The following is a 24686-nucleotide window of genomic DNA, read 5'->3' as shown; positions in this document are numbered from 1 at the left end:
GCATTTTGTGTGGGCTGCTGCCAGCTTCAGGGTTATAGAAGATATGTGCACCTAATCACGGTGTTGGTCGGGTGGGGGCTTCAAGATGAGCCCCGTTGCCATCTGACTAATGTAGATTGAAAAATGATCACAATTAGCATGTGCTGTGGCGCCTGGGTTACAGCCAGATGCAAGGAGTTATGCTGAGGGCCAAAAAAAAACAAAAACAGATCTCTTCTTATTTCCTCCTCTTCTCTCTCATTCCTCCCCCTCTATCTCTCCGCCTGCACGACTCCGTAAGTAAACACGTATTAAGACGTAGAGCACACCTCTGCCACAATGGAGGAGTCTCTTCACCCTTTGCACGTCATTCCATTTCCCCTTTCATCCCGCTCTCGGCCCAGGCATCTAAATGACAGCGCACCACTGCAACGGAGCACATCTCAAACACCCATTAAAAATAATGAGACGGCCATTTTCACTGCCTGTTACTTGAAAAACAATCCATATCACACAGGGGCCCCCTTGCAGTGACTGAGGGTGGGGGGGGGCGTGCGAACGGCAACAATTGCTGAGAGTAGATTTATTTAATAACCTCTTGCTGTCCTTGGTCGTACGGCTGAGCTGCAGTATCTGAAAGACAGAGGACTTCTGCGTACAGTGAACATGTGACTTCGCTCGAACAATACGTCTGACTCGGTCCAGGAAAAAGTGTTTGGCACCGCTTTTTAAATTTTTTGTCATTCTGCAATTATCGATACTGAATGTCGCTGTGTTTGTCACGGCTTCTTTTTTTTGATTCACATTCATAACACGGTGTTTGCATGCATCATGGAAACATATGGTGTTTTTTAATTGCAACAGGACAAATTGCGGCATTAACGCAGCCGAATGAGACTTTCTTGTGGGGCTGTTTTTCAATGATAAGTGAAGCCATGTGTCTTTGTCAGTCTGAAATTACAACGTCTGTCTGCATGCACAGCGCAGCATCACAGTGAGGAAATGTTTACTAATCACCTGCTGGTTCTTCGCCGAATTGAAGGCGTTCGATAAAAGGATTGAAAGACGTCACCCGTCACGATTTCCTCCGCTCTCGATTATGAGGGAGTAAATGTGATTAACATCTTTCTGCGTGTGTCTGATGTGTGTGGAGAGTATGTTATCTGCCCAAGTCTATTAAAAACGTACATTATTTTCATGTGATTGAAGCATTGCTTGCTGAGTTCTGTAATAGAAACCACAGAGAATTTGGATTTAATCCTTATAAGCCTTATCTCACAAACACATTGAAGTAGGATTGAAGGCGCAGTTGCACCTTTTTCCAGAGGCATTGCATTTATTCTTTATGTGCATTTGCCATTGAGATTGATTTATAGTTCATAGTGGGAATTAAACCTTTAATTATTACTTTACTAATAGAAAATGTATTGTGTATGTCTAGCTTTTTAGGTTGCAATGTGGTTTTATTATATACTGTCAACCTACAGTCAATACACAGCAGTGAAATCTGCTGGTCCCTGTGACACTGGAAGTTTCCGCTGCTTTCAGACACCGAACTCTGACTTTTTACCTGGAACTTTCCAGAGGGGCTGTAGGGGAGAACGTCCAAGTCAGTTAGTCCGGGTATTTTCTGGGACTTGTCCTTCCATATCTGGAAGATGTCTGAGCGAGCCTGGCATCGTGCTGTAAAGTGAAATCTGTGACTTCTGCAGAGGGATGTTGAGTCCTGCCTCCTGTGTGCTCTGGTGCCTCCGACTTGCCTGAGCGCTCTGGGCATTTTACTGATGTTATGAATGTGTCCGACCGGCACAATCCTGCTGCTTTCATCATATGAGAAAAGGCAAAATTCCAGAAAATGTCCTGACTCAATTTCCTGCTCATTTTACACGTCTGAAAAGGGCTTTGGTGACGTGACCACTTGTAGGGCTGGTTACTGAACTGCTCCATTAATTTGCAGGCTGGCCCAAACAGTGTCTTTCAGTTACAGCAGCTTCTTCATAGCGTCTCTTTAATTTCTCTCTGCTGTTCTGTGTGGGACTTCAATCCCAGTTCACCACCATTTTGTCCATTAAAAGTTGTTAAAGAGGGAAAATAAAGCTCCACGAGCTAATGGGCTGGCTAATGGTCAACTGGCAAACTCATTAGCTCGTGAGCATAAATCTTTCAGCACTTCAGTCGAACGGTTTCTACTCTGAAACAGGAAGTCAATAACAAGAGATGGTGTGATGGAGCGAATACGTTATCATAGCTTCCTCCATTATGGACTCAAGGTCAATGGCACAGATTCAAGGGTCAAAGTTGAACCCCAATACTTTGGTGTTGGGCGGCATGGTGGTGCACCGCCGCGCCGACTGGGGCCTCTCTGTGTGGTTTGCATGTTCTCCCAGTGTCTGCTGGTTTTCTTCGGTTACACTGGCTTCCTCCCACAGTCCAAACACATGCAGGTTTGGTTAACAGGTGACTCTATTGCATCTAATTTGTCTCCGTATGTTGGCTCTGAGATGGACTGGGGACATTTCCAGGGTGAATCCCACCTCTTACCCAATGGCCCCTTTTATTATGCATTGATAGTAAATGAAGTTCGGTAAAGGATAAAAGAAACGAGAGCTTCGAATCATTCTTACTTTGTTGCCTCAGCACCCGAGGCCAGTTGTAAAGTGGGACTGGTTGTGAGATGGTCTCCACAGAAGGTTAATGAGCGCTGTCAAGAAATAATTTTCATCGTGTACCTCCTTGTAAAACCACAAGTCATTTTCCCATTTCTTTTGAATGGGATAAAACATGTTAATTCGTGAGCTTTAGAGAAGCTGGTGGTAAGTTTTTTGGACAGAACTAGGTGAGCTCCCTCTGCGTACGTGTGTTTCCCCAAAAGTCAAATTATTCCCACTACCGTCAAAACAAGTTTACAAGAAGCATCAATGCACTTTGAGTTGTTTCATAATCTACATGCGAGTCTAAAAGGAAACACGCACAGAGAGGGATCACATGTGATCTCACTCAAGGCTGCATTTTAATAAGAGAGGTTATTTTTTCTGCGGCTGCAAAATTCATGTGAGTAACAACGTCTGCCCCAGAGTTCAAATATACTTAGTGTTAAAGCCCTAGTGTTAAAATATACAAAGTATTAAAGCCCCAGTGTTAAGATATACATAGTATAAAAGCCCCGGAGTTCAAATATACAAAGTATTAAAGCCCCAGAGTTTAGATAAACATAGTATAAAAGCCCAAGTGTTAAGATATACATGGTATAAAACCCCTCGAGTTCAAATATACATAGTATAAAAGCCCCAGAGTTCAAATATACATAGTATAAAAGCCCTAGAGTTAAGATATACATATTATAAAAGCCCCAGAGTTCAAATATATACAGTATTAAAGCCCCAGAATTTCCACAAAATGTAGTGTGCCCTTTCTGCTATCAGCTACTACGGAAATAAGCCAGATATTTAGATTCATGTCTCTAAATGAAGAACAAATTATGTTGTTTTTACTCAGTCTGAATTTACCCATTAGTCCAAAGACACTGTGTTTGTGTGTGTTTGTGTGTGTGTGTGTGTGTGTGTGTGAGTGTCAGCGAAGAGAGTGGGAGAGCGAGAGAGGAAGAGATCAAGCAGAGTCAGGATGGACTGACTAAATGAATGAATATACATGTATATACATCAAATATAGATCATTTAATATGTGATAAGTGTCAGTTCGTAGGTTCATTTAAACTGTTGACTTCTCTGAAGCAGATCTTTACATTAGCAAAAATAAATAAAATCACCTAAACAATTGTTCAACAAAAACGTAAATGTCCAATCGCCTGAACCCAAACCCAACTCTGTTTAAAGTAGGGATGCACCGATATGGAAATTCTTGGCCGATACCGATATTTAAAACAACAATCTAGCCGATAGCCGATACCGATACCGATATTTGTTTATTACTTGCATGTGGCCTTCTTGGTGTGTAACGCCGGGTTTACACCGGGCGCTGAAGCGCCGCCCCGCGCCGCGCAGCGTTATTCTCAAGCGCGCAGCCGCCTGGCTGTTCACACCGGACCCGCATTTCTCCGCGCCGGTCAGCCCGTGATTCTCCGCTTGTTGTTGTATGTAACCCGTTCAATGTCGGGTGTCGGGGGTAAATGACGTATTCTCCAAGCAAGCCTTTAGCCCCCCCCTCTCTCTCTTTTTATCTATATGACTGCTTGTGTGGCTGTAGTGGATGGGCAGAGGGGGACATTTAATTATGTGATTGGGAAAATTGGGAAAATTAAAACTCCAGGACAACAGAAGGGAATACAAAGTATGGGATGCATATTTGATCATTTATATCATATCAAATATGTCATTTATATCGTTTAAAATCATTTTTCAGTCTGTTTCCTGGCGCGATACGCTCGCTCGCACGCCGAAACCATCGGTGAAGGGCGCTGGCGCGGCGCATCGCAGCTCATGTGAACCGCACAAAGGTTGAACAGGGGGGTGGATGGGAGGCGCCTGGCTTTCCTTGGCGCTGCGCTGCGCGGCGTGGCGCTTCAGCGCCCGGTGTAAACCCGGCGTCAGTGTACCATAATCTGGATGCCAGATTGGCAGGCTGCAGAAAACATACCAATGAATATCGGCCAATGTTATCGGTGAAAGTCAAGTTTATTACCGATACGCCGATGGCAGTAAACGAGGCGAATATCGGCCGCTACCGATATACGGCCGATACATCGGTGCACCACTAGTTTAAAGACAATGTTCTGTATCAACCTGCAGCTTTGTGAGATTCCACCTGTGAACGTTGGAAGTCCCGCTGATTGAGGCAGAGGCAGAGAGTTGTTGTGCGGCTCCCGTCAGCCCAGAGAAAGTCTTTGTACTTGAAGCTACAAGTGCGACCTAATGAGCATCCAGCAAACTGCAGACTGTGATTACTGAAGAGGTCGACAGGCCGATGATCTGAGAGAGAGCGAGAATCAAGCCAAATCAGGCAGCTTGTCAATACAGACAGAGGTGAAACTCCTTTGTGTTTGTTGGAGCTGAGAGAAAAACCCAGCAAAGACAGAATAGCCAATTTAGAAGCAGAGGAGTAAAAATCAGATATTCGGGGGAAATAAGCAGGTACAACAGAATCTCTCAAGGCTGGAACCATGCGATCGGTGAAAAATTACTGACAGTCACATAACATGCTATTTACCTTGTTTTGGTGGTGGGTGAGTTTCTCTGACTGTCGCAGGAAAAACTTTGGCAGTTTTCATCCAAGTTGGTTTAAACTTGGCAAACTGGTTGGATTTAGGGTCTGGACTCAACCTGCAAAACTGTCAAAGGTTAAGGTCACAGCACGGGGTCAAAGTTTTAACCTACACCCACAAATGAATCGTCTTTCAATCTCATTTTATGCTCCATCAATGTTTTATTATTTGTGGCGACCTACATCCCTCATAATTTTCTACATTTTTAATATTTTTAGGATTTCGTGTTGCGTGGGTGTAGCGTCCCTAGTATCTTGTCTATCTTGTCTTGATGTCTCATGTGAAGGACCTTGTATTGCTTTGTTGTGGATATTTGACTTTCCATTTTCTATCTTGCAATTTTACAAAACATAAAATCATTGCCGCCATCATCTCTTCACGAGCAGGTTTTATTCAACGTTCCCTGGACAGTAATTAAAACAGATGTTCTCACTGATATCAGAAACTGCAGCAGAAACATTTCCTCCTCACAGACAGATGTGATGAGATGTGAGCCCCACGTCGGACCGACCTGGATCCGCTGTGCTCTCGGTTAAAGAGCCGTCTTCATGCTGCCATGTTTAGTCAGGCTATACTTACCTTTGATTAATATTTCATTCAGGCTTTAGAGGGATCCAAAGAACGGTTACTAACAAGCTTTGATAGTGACACGGTTCACACAGGTGCTTGTTTCGTGATCCAGAAAAATGACCCGTTTGATTCATCATTGTTGTTGTGAATACTGGTGCAGTGCTCATTGTAAAGATGCCTGTTTGGATTCAGCCATTTCCTTATCGCAGCGTCCTTGAACAGATAATATGACCTGTAGTGTTTGAGCTACTGCTTTTAAAGACAGGCTGCGGACCTCAGGCACGGCCACAAATATGCAAATGTGAAGACAGAGGTTCCTCATATTACAGCAGGTTATTTTATCAGCAGTGGTATTAATAGTAGTAGGAGTTGTCGTAGATTTCCTCTACAGTTAAGGTGCCTGCTCAAGCGTTTCCATTCCGTTTCCTGTAGCCACAGAAGACAATTACAAGTGAGCACATGGACCCAGCGGAACCTGTAAAGGACGAAGAGGTTCAGGAGAAAATACATTTGTCAAGGAGGTGGAATCAAATTGTTCAAACAGCTGTGCCAAGTTGTGGCGAACACAAAAGAAAAAGAATGGCCCCCGTCTTTAACGAAAATGAAAGCAATTGGCAGCGCACTGCTCCTGGGATTTCATCAAGAGACGCCGCTGTTCGGGAACAACTGCACTTTGCGTGCTCACTATTGTCTGAGAAAGAAATGGAAAGAGGTGAAGAAAGAGAGGGAGAGAGGGAGGAGACACTGACACGCACACACACACACAAGCAGCGTACATTAGGGAGTATTCTGTGTAATGCCCGTGGTTAATATGACTGCAGTGTTGTTCGCCCTAGTGCCTCTTCAACAAGTGAATTAAACATGCTAATCTGCCCCTTGTAATTCACCATAATGGTCGTGTATATTGCCGGACCGAGGGACGGCATCAGTGTGTGTGCGTGTGTTTAAGTGTGTCTAACGAAGCAGTGATACAGAAGAGGCCTAATTGGCCTTGGACCACCCTCCAACAAATTAACCACAATACGCTGATGTCCTACCAGCTGGCCCCATCCGCACACACACACACAGACACACACACAGACAGAGACACACATAGAATCTGGGGTTATGAGTCCTGTGAGTGCCGGAACAGCTTAGCATCCCGTGCCTTTTGCAATTTCTCAAGCTGGCCCTAAAACACAGGGCCGTTTCCCGTATACGGGCGCACGCAGGGAGATGAATGGCTGCTCATAGTGACCACTCCGCCGGGGCTATTACGCTCCTGCAGGCCCGCGGGGGGGAATTGTCACTCTGCAACACACTTTTCATTTGTTTTATTTTGATGGGCGCCAACACACATCCGCTTGGAAATGATGAAGACAGTGTGAAGCCGCAGATTAAATGTGAGTCTGAGCGTCAGTGGATGAAGGAGATGGAAATCCCCGCTGCCAAAAGGAACAAAGGCACAAAAAGATGACAACAGTCATTTCATGTACTTTATCAGCAGCTACAGGGATTTTAAGATTGATGCAACATTTTCCGGCTCTGTTGGCTATTAGCAGTGATGAATGCAAGATTTCTTCCAGGCAGTTTTTTGCACTGTGTGTGAGAAAATAACACACAAGTAAAGATATACTTGGATCATGAGGGAAAAAAATAAGAGTTTGATATGATTAGTGGCCGTGACAATGTGGTATTGTTTTTACCGTGTGTGTGTGTGTGTGTGAGGGAGAGAGAGAGTTATGCACTTACTTCATATCCAGGTCATTTCTTATCTCTGCTACTGTTATGATGCAGTTACAGGATGAATTGTTTCTTTAGTGTAAAAGTACAGAGATGGCTCCAACACTATTATCACAGTAGGTTAAGTAAATACACCTCTCGATTTAATAATCAATCAACTTTAAGAATTTGAGGACTAATGAAGCATCTTGTGTTGGTGTGTCCCACAGTCCTGTTGCCTTTCTCCACTCATCAGTTCCCACATTAATAACAATTACCGGTTTTGATGGTATATATCTTCTACGTAAACACATTACACAGTGAGTGGTTATTCTAGTTACTCTCTACATGCCAAGAAATAAAAATATTAAGGCTGATAATTCTTACTCAGGATCAAGTTTATTGCCAAGTATAACTTTCATATTGGAGGAATCTGCGGTGGTGTGTTGCTGTATAACAACGAGCATAGTGAGCAGAAAAGTGAGGCAGAAAGACATTAATTGTGTTAAATGAAACAATTTAATCAATACAATTAATGTCAGGGGGATAAAAACTTTGTACTAATTTAAAAATGCAGGCTGATTTCAGTACATATTTTGATATATTTACTAATTATGTTCGCCAACAAGTTGACCCAGTCGAGAGGTGTAAGCCACCGACAACTGAATTTTCCCAATATCAACTATATTTTATGAGCAACTATCATAGAAAAAACATCTGTTATTGCAGGAAAACAAGTTGGCAGCTGGAATATTAACATATAAGAGTGAAGAGCTATTTGACCTCGTTGACTTTTGACTCCTGCATTTGCAGATTTCTTTCCACGGCACAACGGTAAACTGAATATAGAACAGCTCGCTTCTTTGATTAAACCCATCATACATCTGGGAGATTTTCATGGTTTCGATATGTTTTTGCTGACTGAATTCTCTTCTCTCTACTTGGTGTTAGTTTAGGTTTCTCTGACCCAGGAAGACCCGGTACACAGAGTAAGGTCAAAAAACACATCACCCAAAGCCACAGAGCTCCCTTTTCTCTTTTACAGTTTCTCCGGGACCCAAGGTTGTGCTAGGAAACCAAATACATAACAGAGATATACAGTATCTCTGTTGGAATGTACTCTGACGTTCCTGGAGTCAGACGAGACGAGTCAATGTATAGATATATTTGTCCAATCTGATGATATAGGACCTTATGGCTTTGTAAGCTTATAAGATGCATTTTGCAGACAGTTCAATGGGGATGGCAACACAGCTATTGTCGTCTGCGTGGCTGATCTGCTCTGATGACTGTAAGTACAATAAGTACTTCTACCCAGGACATCCTCTGTCTCCAGAAACCTACTAAATGTCTCTCACAGCCTTGTATTTTCTGCAATTGTAAGGGTGAAACTGTAAACACATCTAAAAAGCAGCATTAAGGTGGGTTTACAGTCTACACCATGCAAGAGGTTGAGGACAGTCAGCTGTAGACATCTTCTGTGTAGGTTTTGATTTGTTGTCCCTTCAACAGACTTTACTTGCACTAAAACAATGAATGTGCTGTACAGAATCACACCAGATTGAGCTTTTCTCATGAAAACAAGCATAGCGACTGTGTTTACGTCTGTATGTACGATGTGGTGAAGGTCGACAGTGGGAAGGTTTGTCTTTTGAATACTGAGCTTTTCTTCAAATGGTTTGTTTTTTTATTTCACAGTCAACCTGCTCCACCGGCATCAGACGTTTGCAGGAGAAAACACGAGGAGCCATGGTTGACCAAACTCCAGCTGATATGAACCCTCCACAGCTCAAAAGTGGACTTTATATATTTTTTTTTGAGGATGTGGTCAAAAATGATGTGCTGTAGCTATGGCAACTAGATGGGTGGGCTCTGACGCTGGGCTGTAACCCCTTAACACATGAATGTAAATTCGTTTGTACAAAAATGTATAAGAAATTATGGTTTCACTATGAAGAAAACCCCCAGCTGACTGTTCCAGGGCAACACAGGTGATTATCTTGATGGGTAGGACTCTCATTGAGGGGGATTATCTTCTACCCTGGACAGATTTGACTCAGCTGCCAGCACACGGCCGTCCTCACCTCACACTGGGCAATTTCCTGCAATTTCCTGTTCTGCTCAGCAAGAGGTCGTCCTTAACCAGATAATAAGAGAGGAAGAGATCATCTACTTGACGAAGAGCATTTAGAGCGAGTCCTGGACTTCACTGCACTGGCAGAAGGTGGATGTTTGTCTGTTGTGGATTTTCGGACCCCCAGCTTTTCACTCTCGCAGCTGTCATTATCATCATCATGTTCTGTCTCAGCGGGCTGCGCACTGTACACTTCCTGCCCAGCTGACAGGAGACTCCCAGGAGAGCAAAATCAGTCTGCAAGGAGAAGGAATATCACATTTAGATTTGTGAATGTGCTTAATCTATAGACCAGAAGGCTTCCGTTTCTAAGTGGAACAATCACAACAGAGCTGGCTCCGTGTGGAGAGGAGAAGAGGTGGAACACATTTACTGAAATGCATCAGCAATCAGCTTTTTGATTCATCTGCTCATATGTATTGATACACCTCTCAACTGATGCCAGACATTGTCTCTTCTCATAAATGCTGTAAATATTGTTATTTGTTAATTCTGAATCTGTCCTGTGAAATGTTGGGTTTCTCTGGTAGTTTTCTTGCTGAGACAAACTGTTCTTTGTGTATATGGGCTTAATGAAATTTCATTTATTGATTGATTGATTGATTGTTTGAGTTCATGTCGTCTGATCTCGATGCCGACTGGTTGCTTTCCTGTTCAGATATTCTCGGCACGTTTTCTGTCCTTACTCTCGTCGAGGGTTAAGCACAGAGGATTGTCGCAGCTTGTTAAATCCTATGAGACAAATTGTAATTTGTGAATATGGGCCATACAAATAACATTTGATTGATTGACCTCCAACCAAGAGGAAAACCCAGAGGTAGATCCAGAACACACCGGGGGCGATCACATATCAGGACCCACCCGCCTTGGGCTTCCCCCAGAACAGCTGGAGGACGTGACTGGAGAGAGAGAGAGGGACCTCTGGGCTCCAGGAACCTCCACACACTCAGTTTGGCTTTTTTACTTTCGTCACTTTTATTACAATTAATTTAATAGCTGACCACAATTCTTTCAAACAGAGATTGTGACAGAAATACTCCCAAAATACAAGTGGCTGTGAAATAAATGAGAGAACATATCCTGCATTTCTCCTCAAATAATAATTCAAATCATTCTTAATGGACAAGCAGTTGCCTTTATTCTATAGCTTCATAGTTAATTTCTTTAAACTCAAAGCTCAGGACAGTTACATGTTGTTTCCATCTCACATCGTTCATCTTCATTTTTCCTACTGTTGCTGCTTCTCCTGCAACCCTGTTCCTTTTCTGTCTGCCACAAGGAAACAATGATGGCCGACACAAAGAGAAACATCACAATGTCTTCCTGTGCAACAAAAGGATTTCCTGAGAAAACAGAGCCCGGCCTGCGGTTGTTTACAGCGGTAACATTTTTTTATTATACATTACAGATGCTGGAATCAGAGAAAGACGGACATTTGATGATGTGAAAACATTTATTCAGGGATGGATTCAAAGAGGGAGACCACAGAGCTCTCCTGGGAGAGAAGCAGCTTTTTTTAAAGGCAAAATCAGCAAATTTCAAATGTGGAGTCATCGTTTTGCCCAAATGTTAGAATACACTTTTTCTCTGCTGCATTAGTCCCACTTCCAGCTGCAAAGCTCTGCCAAGAGTAGTTTTGTTACCTAATGCTGGACAGAGGAAAGCTGGAATATGCTGAGCGAGTAGCGGGGGAAGACTTATTTGGCATTTTTCATACTTTGCTGTGAAAACTAGTAAAATACTAAGTAAAAGTGCAACACCCACAGATCATGTGCAGTATTTTCCACATCATTTGCAATATTTAAATGGTTTTTAATATCACCTGTAATATTTCAACTTCAATATCATGTGCAATATCCCATATTACTTACTCCTTTATCATTTAATTTTTACTTTAGTTAAGTATTAGTTTCCCTGTGTAATGTAAATTTGCTTTTATTTCATTTTAGTGATATCTGCTAATAGGCACAGGTTCTTCATTACTTAATTTTCTTTCATTTACACGACGCTTTTATAGGTAATGGGAAAAATATTAATCCTTTACACAACTAAAGACTTTACGAAAATAACCCTGTTGATGTCTTTGATCACCTGGATTCCTTCAATTTAGGCTTAAAGGTTCTGTGTGTAGAATTTAGTGACATCTAGTGGTGAAGTTGCATGTTGCAGCTGAACACCCCTCACCCTCCCCTTCCAAACATGACAGAGAACCTGTGGCAGACTTCAGTTGTCATAAAAACTCAAAAGATGTTTAGTTTGTCCAGTCTGAGCTACTGTAAAAAAAACAAGATGGCGGCCTCCGTAGAGAGGACCAGCTCCAGATGTAAATATAAAGTATTAAAATATAAAGGGATCATTCGAGGGTAAAGAAAACAACATTTCATACGATTTGGCTGAAACACAGAAGTGAAAGCATCAAGCAGCAGCTTTCAGACGCTGAGTTCTCCTCAGGAAAGAATCCCTGTGTTTCTCTCTGCAGGACGATGACACACACACTGACTTGCACTGTGACACTACGTGGCGTAATTGTCGAAATCAGTCTCTCTCTACGCTGCAGAGCCCAGCAATTAATACTTGTATTTCTAATCTGCCACAGCTGATTGTACAAACTGTGAGGACAGGCCGGTGCGGTGAGTTTTATTAGTGAGGCTGATGTCCATCATTTGGAAGTAGTTTTAAACAGCTCAGGAGCTGAAGTATTACAGTATATCATGTATTATGAGCGTAATAGCCTGGTCCTTCGAAGAGAATAAAATATAGAAGGGCAATTTAATGGTGAAGAAGCTATCAGTTAAATTGATTTCCAGCCCTTATATTAATTTGAGATGCCAGCTAAGAACCAATTAGCTGTAACTGTCCTCTTCTGTTGGAGGTGCGTTTCGTTCATAATGTAGCAGATGTCTCCAGAGACTTGTCCAGTTAATGGATTTATTGACTGATTGTGTTGTTTATTCGTTCATTAATTTGTGTGTAATTGCTGTAAGACCCGTTTTAATGCCGCGACCACAATGATTTCCAGAGACGGAGAATATACAACAAAAAAGGAATTTCACTTCCATAATTTCTCCCGACTCATCGAAGGTGATAATCTCTGAGAGTGAGCTCAGACTGAATTCTAAACCAGTTATCTACTCACAGAAAAGATAATGGAAATATAAAAGACTCGCTCTGCGAACCATTCACTCAAACATTCACATTTACAGACCATTTCTCCATTTAAGCACCTTAAATGGAGAAGTTTGGAAACGTTGGTTCCACTTTAGTTTGAAAACATTGGGGCTGCTTTGGGGTGTCGATGGTTGTACGACTCGTGTACATCTGGCCTAGTGTACATCAAAGTTCCCATCATATATGTTTGTAGTTGTGTTACTATGGACGGAGAATATTACCGATGTGGGATTAACATGCTCATGTTGATGAAAGGGTATTCATAGAGATGTAGCCTTCGTGCATCTGTCCACTTTAACATATGAAGGCAGAGGATGTTTCTTTGCATAATGCATGTGTGTGTGTTGAAAACGCAGACCAGCTCCTCTCCGGCAGCTCTGGCAACAGGCAGCTTCACACATGCATTATGAACTTCAGCAACTTTTAGTTTACCTGTAAATAAATAAGGATAATAAGTATAATTATAATAAGTATATACCTCAAAATGCCGAACTTTATATTCTTACTTTAGGCCATTGCTTATCTAGTTGTGACCATGATCTTTAATATAAATCCTCATTCATGTTACTGATAAATCCGTAATTACAGGCTCCCAGTTGAATGCTGCAAGCCTCTTGTTAAACAATAAGAACAAGCAAACAACAAACCTCAGAGGGAGGAGAGTGGTAACACAACTATCAAGCTCTTCCTCGGGGAAGATAAAAGAATAACACCAGCGAATGCAAATCAGAGTCCACAGCGAACATTGGGGAGACGGTTTTTACATTCTCAAAACAGATGCTGAAATCCTGGAGAACAAAGAATCCGAAACAACACCTATTTGACATCAAACACTGGTGGGAGGACGAGGAGACTGAGGACAAAGAAACGGAGATTTCCTTCCTTTGGGAATCTGGCTTTGCTCAGTAGGAGATAAACAAGAAACCCAGAGCAACAAGATCAGAAGTACTTCAAAACAAAAGCCTTAACGTTGATCGTATAGCAGCTACGTTTGTGAAAAAGCCCAAATACCAGAATAACGGAGAGGGAAAGTTATTCCTATTTTCTTTAAGGTTGTGGCAACTGTGGAAGCTCATTCCTGCCACCATGAAGATAACAATGGTCCTTTAGGTTGTTTAATGAGAAAACCTCTTGAAACGAGTTGGTATAAGATCATTTCTTTTAACAGCATTTGTTATTATGATATAAGTCATTTTAAAGGAGAAATATTCAGCTCATATTCAGATTAATAACTTGAATTTGGGTTATTAGTTGACAGAAGTTAAGATGCTCTAATGTTTAGAAAACACATCCAGGTCGTGCGGCCACATGCATTATGCAAATGTTGGGCACGATGCAGACTTGGTGGCCGGACTAGTGACTTTCACCAAGGACGTTGGGCTTTTTAACTTTGCATAACTTTTGCATACAAGACTACAGGAAAGGGAAAAACTGAAAAAGCATATTTCTCCTTTCATAATTTTGTTCATTGGGATTTCTTTTCGTCAGAGTGGTGAAAATTGGCTTCTACAGGATCCAGCAAAAGATAAAAGAAGCTCCGTGTTCACACGATCATGTGGAAGAGTTCCTTCTTCAGTGAAGAGTTTCAGCCTCTTTCTCAAGGATGCACAGTTTTTTTAATTCGTCTCCAATTCTCAGGAGAAATGTGAGGTTTCATGACCTCAGCCATTCAAATGCATCATGTACATTGTAGTTGCACAGTCCTTCAAATGGATACTGAACGCATTCACATTCCTTCTTCCCTGGATACTCGCTGTTTGGCAGAAAGATGGAGGAACTGTCTCATTTTCATTTGACTGAGAACAGATGGAAAGAATCAGTATTGGCACAAACATTTTCCTGAGCTTGATTTCGATACTATTTTCATTCAGCCATTTTGTGAACATTTATTCATGTGCATAAACCGTGTGGTCGACACGTGTATATAATCTGTCTTCCATCTCTAATTCTGACACTTAAACATACACATGCTCCCAATGTGTTGGACTCAAGGGCAGCTCGGCACTAGCATGATTTGATATGCTAATGCAGGATGTCATGCATGGACGTCATAATGAGCTATTTAGCGCCTGACTTCTCCCGTTTCTATTGACACTACTGCTACATCCAGGGGACACGGTTTTCTCCTGTCCCCCCTTAACTCGTCCTGTCGTCATTGACGAACTCAACCTGTCTCACACTCAAAGGTGGTAATCTACGGAATCATGTCCTATTTTTCATCTGTTCTCCCGAGAAATATCAGCAATATTGAATTCAACGCACCATTTTCTGTCCATCACGTTTTCCTTAAACAACATCTGAAGGAGGGTTTTCAGTTGTCACATTCTACAAAACCCTAAAATGTGATGGTTCTGTGGGAATCCGATGCGTAATCCTGCTGACGTACAAACAATAATCTCCTCGGCGAAAGTAGTTAAAACATTTCACTATAGGTTTTCTGGATTACGTTGATGTTACCTGTCGTACAGCAGTGAGTCGTATACTGTAAAGAGGGCAGAGGCAGAAACATGACATTTGAGAAGTATTAGGGAAACTTGGAGAAACAAGAGAAATATGTAAATATATGGGAAGATCAAGTCAAGTTATATTTCATGTATTTATGTTTAGAATATTTAAATGAATGCAGCGTATTTGTTTATAAGGGAAGGAAATTTTGAAATGCCTGGAGGGCAACACTTTCTAAACACTAACTTTGAGAAAGCAATAACGTGTGTGCGTGTGTGTGTGTGCCTGTATGAGTTCAATCTAACGATACACTGCTGAATAGAATAATTATGTGTAATTGACAGCTTGTCCTGCAAAGCTAAAAAACCGCTGGCGTTCAGCTTCTGTCTGACTGTTTAAACACAAACTTTGATTTGCACAGTTTTCCAGAACCTGCCTCAGGTCATTTTTAAAATCTGTCCGTCGTGCCCAAATGCTTTGAACTCGCACATTGACTCAAAGTAGAGGCCCAACAACATGTTTACACAGAGAACGGCATTTTTCCTCCATCTCACGGAACAGATTCACTCCCATTATAATCTATCTGTCTATAGGCCACATAATGGCTTGTGTTTACAGACGTGTAGCATACTTTATACGCTCCGAGGCTATTTTCCTGCATTTTACGCACATAAATACAGCGACTGTGTATTGAGCTCGTAGTGCATCCTAAGAACAGAGGTGACTCAGTACAGTGCGTGAACTCCTCCGGTGTAGACACACACACTGAGAGCACCGGGGCTGCTGCAGCTCTGCTGATGTGCCGCTAACACTCGACGCCTCCTGCACAGACACAGACAGTGTGAGGCCGATGTGTCACAGAGTTCAGCCACTGCCCTCAGCTTGCATCACTCTGCATGTGAGCGACCTGCCTTACCTTCATAAATCATCAGGTCATATTAAGAAACCAAGATTTGACCACAGACGACAATGTGGCCGGTTTAGCTCAACATTAACGTGCATGTGAGTAAGAAACTGTGCTGTATCTGGATCTGATGGAACAAGACGACAAGGGGTTCTTTGCCCGCTGTTAACTTAATGCAGTCTGGCTAGATATAAATACTAAGTGGTGCTTTTTCTTTTCTCTTATTATGTTTTATTAAAATGGAAATGTGGCCCATTCTCCCTACACAACTCCTTCAGCTTGAGGATGTCTGTATTTTCATGGCATCTCTGTGGATTTTGTCATTTGCCTGTAGATTTATTATATATATACTTATTTAGGTTCCATTGTCCTGCTTCTGCAGAGGTTCAATTGCCATGCTGTTGATGTTGTAAACCATGCATTCACTGTGTGGAGCATAGTACTATGAGTAAGTAATATTCAAGTAGAAGTACCACATTAACTTTTTTTGTGAGTGTGGAGCCTTCTCCCGTAAGGCAACGGTAAAAAACATAATTATGCTTGAGACTGGTTTGTTGCCTATTCTGAATCCATTTGAGATGTTCCTCCACCAGTGACGCAGCAGCCGCACTTTGCTCTCGTTGAAGAGACAGGATCTAATTTTACCTGCCTGCACTGTTTTGATCAGTGAAGTAGATTAATGAAGAATAAAGTACAGATATTGGCGGATAGTGGAGTAAAAGTGAAAAGAAACCATAAATAAAGGTACTGAAGTGAAGTACAGATACATGACAATTTTACTTAAGTGCTCTAACAAAAGTTAATGTCCGAGTTGCATATGTTGAACTCCTGAACAGATGTTTACCAGCTCCAGTGAGTCCCTTCAGCCTTAAGATGTCTCTCAGCTGGGCAGCCTCAGAACTAACTAATCAAAATTTACAGCCAATTTGTCCGACAGCGGACCGATGTATTAATACCAATTAATTCTCGTTTGAATAACAGGCTTTCTAAGTATTATTGCTGACAACGTGCGTCCGCATGTGGTCACAACTTATCTTTTAATGGCTTCTTCCAGCCTGATAATGCACCATGTCACAAAGCCAAACGTCGTGTTAAACTGATTTCATGACCATAAAAATGAATTCAGCGAACTTCAGTCACCAGATCTGAAGCCAATAGAACATCTTTGGGACGTGAAAGGATTTGCAGTATATTTTCCAACTCTTTCCAAAAGCTCTTGTTTTTATTTAACTTACAGCCACTTTCACTTATTTCCCTTCAGCATCTGTAATCTGACAAGCGAGCTGAAACATCGGTGCACTGCTAAATTAAGTATCTGTGCTGATATATAATTGGTATTTCTAACGTAACACCAGTAGATCTCTCCGGCATTGGTATTATCTTGGCATACTTGGTCTCAAAAAAGGAAGTGTAATTACAAAATTATTAATAATGGCAGATACGTAGGTATAATGGGACTTAAAGGGTGACTCGTAGTGATCTTCTGCCTCCAACAAAAATCTGAAATATGCACCTGTCTGCTCCATTAAGATTACCGCGTAGATAAATGGAGATTAAAAGCGGACCGTATACCCTCTGGATTTTGGCGAGCAATATTTATCTGTTGCCGGTGTAATCTAAATCTAATAGTAGAATCACAATTAGATGCAAAGCCGCGGAGGCACTCAGGGCATGAGGAGGGAAGATAAAGACAGAGCAGGAGTTGGAGGGCGGCTGCGTGATGTAAAGTAGGTGAAACATGTGGAGGCTGAGGAATAAAGGAGCCGGATGAAGAAACTACACAGAGGAGAGGCAGCGCTCTGAGTGACACCCCATCGTCTCTCTGCCTCCCTACATTTGGAAATGAAGTTGCAGCTTCTTGTTCGAGATCTCATTTCTTGTTTTATCTCCCTTGTTTGTCTCTTTGACTTTCTTGTTTCTCCCATTATTGGCTGTTGCGTTGACTTTAGAGGAACCATGGCTGCCTTTGAGAAACCCCAGGATAGGTGACCAGTGTATTACAGGGCCCAATAAATAAAGACAAATAACCAGTCACACTCACAGTCACTCAGACACGGGGAGAACTTGCAAACTCCACGCAGAGAGAAAATCCTGCACCGGTGACATATTTGAATGAAACACAAATACTAGTATTTATACAAATAGTGTTCATAATAATACTTCTTCCTATCACTTCCTGTGTTAACATTTAATTCCCTCTGTCAGTAAACATCTGTAATGTCAGATAGTTCAGTGCAACAGGAACTAAGTTACTGTTGTGGGGCTGAACAGAAATAGCATGTGAACAAGGACACTGGCTGAAAACATCAATATTCTCTAGGTTTATATATCTTATTTCTTTCATGGTCATCCCCTCATCCTCTTCTCCTCTTCTCCTCTTCTCCTCTTCTCCTCTTCTCCTCCTCTCCTCCGCAGACTTGTTTATTCGCCTGCTTTGCCTTATATTGGTTAAGTTGTTCATGGCAGAGTAGCAACAAGGTTGTTTGTGATGTCGCTATGGTTGGAGGGGAGAGAGCGGAGAGGCTTGATGGATCCATTAATGTTCCTTTGGTCTTCCATTTCAAGGCTGCACAAACACTCTAGTAGTGTGTGTGTGTGTGTATGTGTGTGTTTGTGTGTGTGTAAACTAAATTCTGATGTAAAATGCCCTAGATTGTCTTCTTTACAGCTCTTAATCTGCTTTTCAGACCATTTCCGACTACACGTAGCATGTGTGTGAGTGGAGTAAATATTCAATGATACTAATCTGCTCCACAGACTGAATAACAGGAACTTATGTTCATTTAATGAGAGCTAAAGTGTTGTCGGGGTCTGTTATGGTAATAATCTTTCCCATCTTCTTTGGAAGGGAAAAAAATGTGGTGCCGTAATTTCCACTGCATCAGTTTTGTGGCGGTGGAGTCATGAATAATTTCCACTTCTCTGACAGCGCCGGACTATCAGGCCACCTGAAGGTCCCGTCTGTTCGGGGGAAGTACATGACGAACTTTTCTGGTGGAGGAGCCGGGCTGCTTTAGTGTTTTTTTTTATAAAACTCCATCAGATCCTCCAACTAAAGCCACCAAAGCTGCTGCCAACACTCACCCACACTGTGTCTAATGAGATGAGGTCAGGCAATTATCTTCTACTTTCTCCTGAGGTCAAAAGCACCGAGAGCATGTTTCAGATTCCTCACCGCCGACTAATTTGTACATTTTGATGCTGCTGTGGAGACGGACTGAAATTCACATTTTACTAAAGAGCCGTTAAGGGGTTCATTTTATTTTAGTGCAAAACTTTTATTTAGTTTCTTCCCAGACATGCAAAGTAATGGTTTAAACTGGAGGAACCTGTAGGTTGATTTGTTGTATGAACTCAATAAGGATGGAGGCACAATGACGAGATAAAGAAAAGATGGTAATTGTAGCTTAGGAAACAAAACAGGTGAAGTAAGTTTTTACCTGCGGCCCTGAGAGGGAAGTGGTGCACCTCAAATAACAAGCACACAGAGAGAGGGCAAGTAAAAACACAGTCAAACCCGATTTGTGGTTCAGTATCTTGCCCAAGGGAACTTCGGACTGCAGACTGGAGATGTTGGGGATAGAACCACTGGTTTTCTGGATTGTGGACGACCCTCTCTACCCCCTGAGCCACAGACACCCCTTTTTTTTAAACCCACCCTATCGATGTGGTGGCCCTTCGCCAAATTAATTTTGAATATCCCAAATTTTAAATGTATTCAAACCATAAGCTTAATATAAATGGACGTAGACTCCAGGTCTTAAAAGGTAAGATGTATATATATTAATTATATAACAGACTATGTCACTTTGTTTTGTTTCTAAGGCTGTTTCCTTTTCATTCCTCTGAAGATATCTATTCTCTAATTCCATGTTTCATCCCAGTGTCCAGAGACAGAAGGAGAATGACAGAGAACAGACAGTCAACAAGAGAGAGAGAGAGAGACATAAAAAGCTGCATCCACGCACCTCCCCCCTTGTTGATTGTGAGCGATTGTTGTGAATCAAGAGCAAAGGGAGGAATCCCGGTGGGGCTGACTGTGAAAAAAACAAACAATCCATAAAGATTTTACCATCTCTATGTGTCTCTTTACTGGCCGTCTACATGCAGCTCATGCTCATGTGGGAGGAATGTGTCATCAAGGCCTTTGGGCTAAAAAGATTTTCAAATGAAAAATGGAGAAAAACTGAAAATAATAAGTTCAATAAATAAAATGGGATTCAGTGGCTGCGTGGTCTCCCAGGACTGAGCCCTGTGGTGATACAACATATGAACGTTTCATTCATACTGTCTCACATGACTTCCTAAAGCGTGTACTGATTCAAATACTTTAAGTCCTCTCTGGACCGGAGTGTACTTCAGCCTCTTGCGGCGGAAATGAGTATTACAAAAAATTAAAGGCATTTTTGTTTCTCATTCATATTATTTGTATTTATTCTATGTTATTCTTTTATCAAACTTAAAAGTAGTGGCTTTCATAAGATTCTTTTATTTGTATTTCTGAGTTCAGATCAAATTGGGGAGAGGAGGCTTGAGCCCTCCTGCAGTGGACGCAGGTTCAATTCCGACTCGACCATTGGCCCATTTCACACTTACACCGTCCTGTCGATAAAGGTGAAAATGACCAAAAAACTATCTTAAACAATGGACATCTCTCTTACCTGGACGGAGACAGAAGCAGAGACCAAAACCTCTTCACAAGATGACAAAACGCTGGTACTTTTGCATGACAGCAGTGTTTGCAGTGTCACAGCTAATAGCAGGTCTTTTGTCACAATAACATCAGGATGTTGTCTCAGACCTGCTCCTGGGCTGCAGATTTACTCTTATTGTTTCTCTGTTGTTGTATCTTAGAAATCAAATTGCAAATAACGCTCTGTTTGGTCACCATTTAGCCTCGATCCTCCACTTCAACGCTTCCCTTGTCCCTCTGTTCCAGTCCGGCAATCTGTGTAAACACTGATCACTGATCTACCGTAATAAAAAGCACAACTCCCTCACCTCAGCATCTGTCACATAGGACACGGTTCCTCTTTTAAACAGTGGATCACAGTCCAAGTAACATCCCTATCCAAAACATAAGCTGCTCTAATCCTGCACTTTGACATTAAAGTGAGACTGTCGCCCCCAAAAAATAACCCCATAGTTAATTAGCGCTCATTATGACCAAGTGCTACCGTAAGATCTTTTTTCGTAAGGTAGACGCATGAGTCTTCTCAGCAAATGCCTTAAAACGTCATGTTTTCAACTGAGGAAGCTTTTAGTGGCCATATTGTGTAACCACTGTGTTTACATTCGACATCAATATTCCGATATTAACCAGATTAAGACTGAATAAGACGTTTAAACAGCCCTTTCTGATTGGCTTAACCTGAATAAGGTCATACTCGGAATGAGCAACAATCAAATTAAGACATCTGGAGTATTCTGACCTTAACATTTGAAGTAATCACATCATAACATCCACTTGTATCCACGTGTGTGGCAGTTACCAACTGCTCGACGTCATAATCAGAGGAATGGAATATTCTATTGGCAGCTTATAAAAACATCATAATCAGAAAAGGTCAATAGTCAGAATATCGCTGTTTACACTCTATATGTTCTATTTACATTGTATATATTTTTGCTATTTTAATCTTATCTTATCTTAATCCCTTCTTCAGAATATCATGTGTTCTTGAAACGGGCTAATGGGATGTTTAATTTGCGGCCACACATGTGTTTGATGAAGTACAAGATTTAAATTCCTTCTTCTCCTGCCCAAACAAGTCTGGAGGGACATGAATGTTCTTCTTGCTCTTCGCTACCTGAGCTGCATTTTAACAGTCAGCAGGGGCACAGCTGCTGGATGGAAGCTGTTTCCTTCCTGCTCTCACCTCCAAAATCCTCCACCAGCCCCCGACTCCATGTCCACATCATTAGCGCCAACATTTCTCTTAAATCTGAAATTTAGATGTGGCTCCACGCGGCAAACGAACATGTGGGCGGATACTTGCTACAGCTGGAGTGGTCGTGGAGGAAGATGGGCTCTTCAGTCGGTCCCATTTCAGTCAGAGTGGTTTCATGAAAATACCAATGGTAACGCACATTATTTAAGATTATAAAATGAAGTGGACTCTGTTGGAGTTTTACTTTTTCCACACAAGTGAAAGTAAGAGATGGAATCAGCCTTAATATTACTTGAAAATACAAAGAAACTCTCCATTTGCAAGGCACTTATCCAGCAGGAGGAGAGAACTGGGGCCGTCCTCCATGTATTACAATCAGTGTGTCGACATACAGTTTAAAGTAACTACACCACTTAAGGGCTAAGATATATGATAACACATATTTTGTTGTTGTTCCGTTTTGCAATATCCCTGCAATCTGTGCAATAGTTTCATTGGCAAACTAAACACTGCTTATCTCGTGCGTCAAGTGTCCAACGTGCTTGTTGGACAAGGACAAAACCTTCATTAGTTATGTGCAGAAGTTGCCAAACACATTTTATGCACTGTTGTTTATTCCAGTAAATATGTGAGTGTGTCTCTGTCTCTCACACACACTCGTTCTTTGTTCTTCTTCAGAGCAAACAAGGTCTTTGTAGCTGCCACTTGAGCTCATGAGCCTCAGCCTCTTAGCAACAGGCTCCTCTGACCTCTAATGATCTTAGCTGTGCTTTTTTGTGAGGGTTTAGTTTTCCTGGCTCTTAGAGACTTGGAGATAAAAAATCGTTTGTATGAAAGAATCTTGACACGCTGCCATTCTGTCCCGATACACCTGAACACCTCACGGTAAATCAAAGGCTGCTTTAAATTATTCATCGACGACACATAGAAAAACATGCAGGTAGGCAGAGAGAGACGAGGGCGAAAAGTCAGGAAGAGGAAGTAGCAGATGCTTGATGGTGAATAAGCATCGGTTTTGAGTACAGCACATGAATATGCTCGGCTGAATCCATCCATCTGTCTGCTACTTATTTTCTCCACTTGTATTGATTTAATCGAGTTCCCACTAACACTCAACTTCCGTAGTGTGTGTGTGTGTGTGTGTGTGTGTGTGTGTGTGTGTGTGTGTGCGACCAAATCCCAGTCCAAATGAGGCAAAACTTCCTTTCTGAGCTCCTGGTCGGGGTTAGTGGTAAGATTTGAGTTGTGAATGGAAGCCAAATCAAAGTCCTAGCAAGGATAGCTGAGAAAAAGTATGTGTGTGTGTGTTCCTGGTATTACTCCGGTTTTGAGGTCCTACATCTCGTGATTTTGGCGACTTACATCTCTCACCTCATTAAAGGTTCAGTGTGTAGGATTTAGTGCCATCTAGTGGTGAAGTTTCATTTTGCAACCACCTGAATATAACTCGTCTCACCCTCCTCGTCCAAATGCGTACTAGCATCTATGGCGGCATTAACCGAAAAATATAACCTGAAGTAAAAAAGGAAAAAGAAATGGCGCGCTCTAGAACCAGTGTCTGGTTTGTCCATTCTGGGATCCTGTAGAAACATGGCAATCCAACATGGTGGACCCCGTGGCAGAGGAGTCGCTTCATGTGTATAACAGGCGTCATTCAAAGATATAAAAAAGTTTCGTAGTTTCAGGTGATTCTACTCTAATGAAGGTTAATAAAAGGGTAAGATTCTGAAAAAGTTGTAGTTGTGGTTAACTCTCTGAGGATTTAATCCAAAGTCAGTGTAATGTCGTCACGGAGACACAACTGTGTTTGCGTGTGTTTGTGTTTATCTGGGCTCAGGGTCTCCTCGTGGAGCTCCCCCCGAACACCACGCACGTGTGGAGTGAGCGAGCAGGGATTTCATTAAGTGCAAAAAGGGCTGACTTTATAGTGATCAATGGCCGTGCTCATCGGTCACCTGGAGAGGTCTAACTGACTGCAGCAGTGAGATGGATGCAGCGACCAGAGGAGAGGAAGAAAGCCGAGGCTGAGACTGAGAGGAAATAGAGAGGAAGGAGGTGCTGTGTGTGCTGATCAAAGTAAAGTGTGAGTGGAGAGAAAGAGACAGATGAGGAGTAATGGATCACATTGACCTCCCGACCCCATTTCTGCAGACACTGAGTTATGTCGTCTGGAGAATAACACAAATATACCGTCGTTACTCTGATTGCAAAATAGTTTCAATGGCTGCATGGGTTAAAATGACGAAATACATATTTGCACTCTCTGCTACTCCATAGGTTAGTTTTACTCCATTATAACACATAAGGATGTGTACTTTTACTCCACAACATTAATTTGACATTTGTTGTTATTGATTTAAAGGTGTCAAGCAGAAATACAACATGGCACAGTGTGACAGTAATTCAGTGTTGATCAGAGGAACAGTGTGAAACAAGCAGCAATTTGTTTGCGCAGGTGCGTCCTCATCTCAAGCACTAGAATGACACTCAGTCAAATACCTCTCCCAAGGCCCAACAGTCTCCTTCAATTCAACAGAGCTGCACCAAGTTCCAGACACTCATAGAAATCCGTCCCCGTAAAACACCTTTGTTTTTTCATCAATATCCATTTAATATTCCCTGGGAAAATGGGGAAAATGTTGGAAAATAATCTGGAGCCGCATTAGAATTTAATGG

This window comes from Hippoglossus stenolepis, chromosome 5, assembly GCF_022539355.2.
Source record: "Hippoglossus stenolepis isolate QCI-W04-F060 chromosome 5, HSTE1.2, whole genome shotgun sequence".
In the NCBI taxonomy this organism is placed as follows: Eukaryota; Metazoa; Chordata; class Actinopteri; order Pleuronectiformes; family Pleuronectidae; genus Hippoglossus; species Hippoglossus stenolepis.
This window is presented reverse-complemented; position numbering follows the sequence as displayed.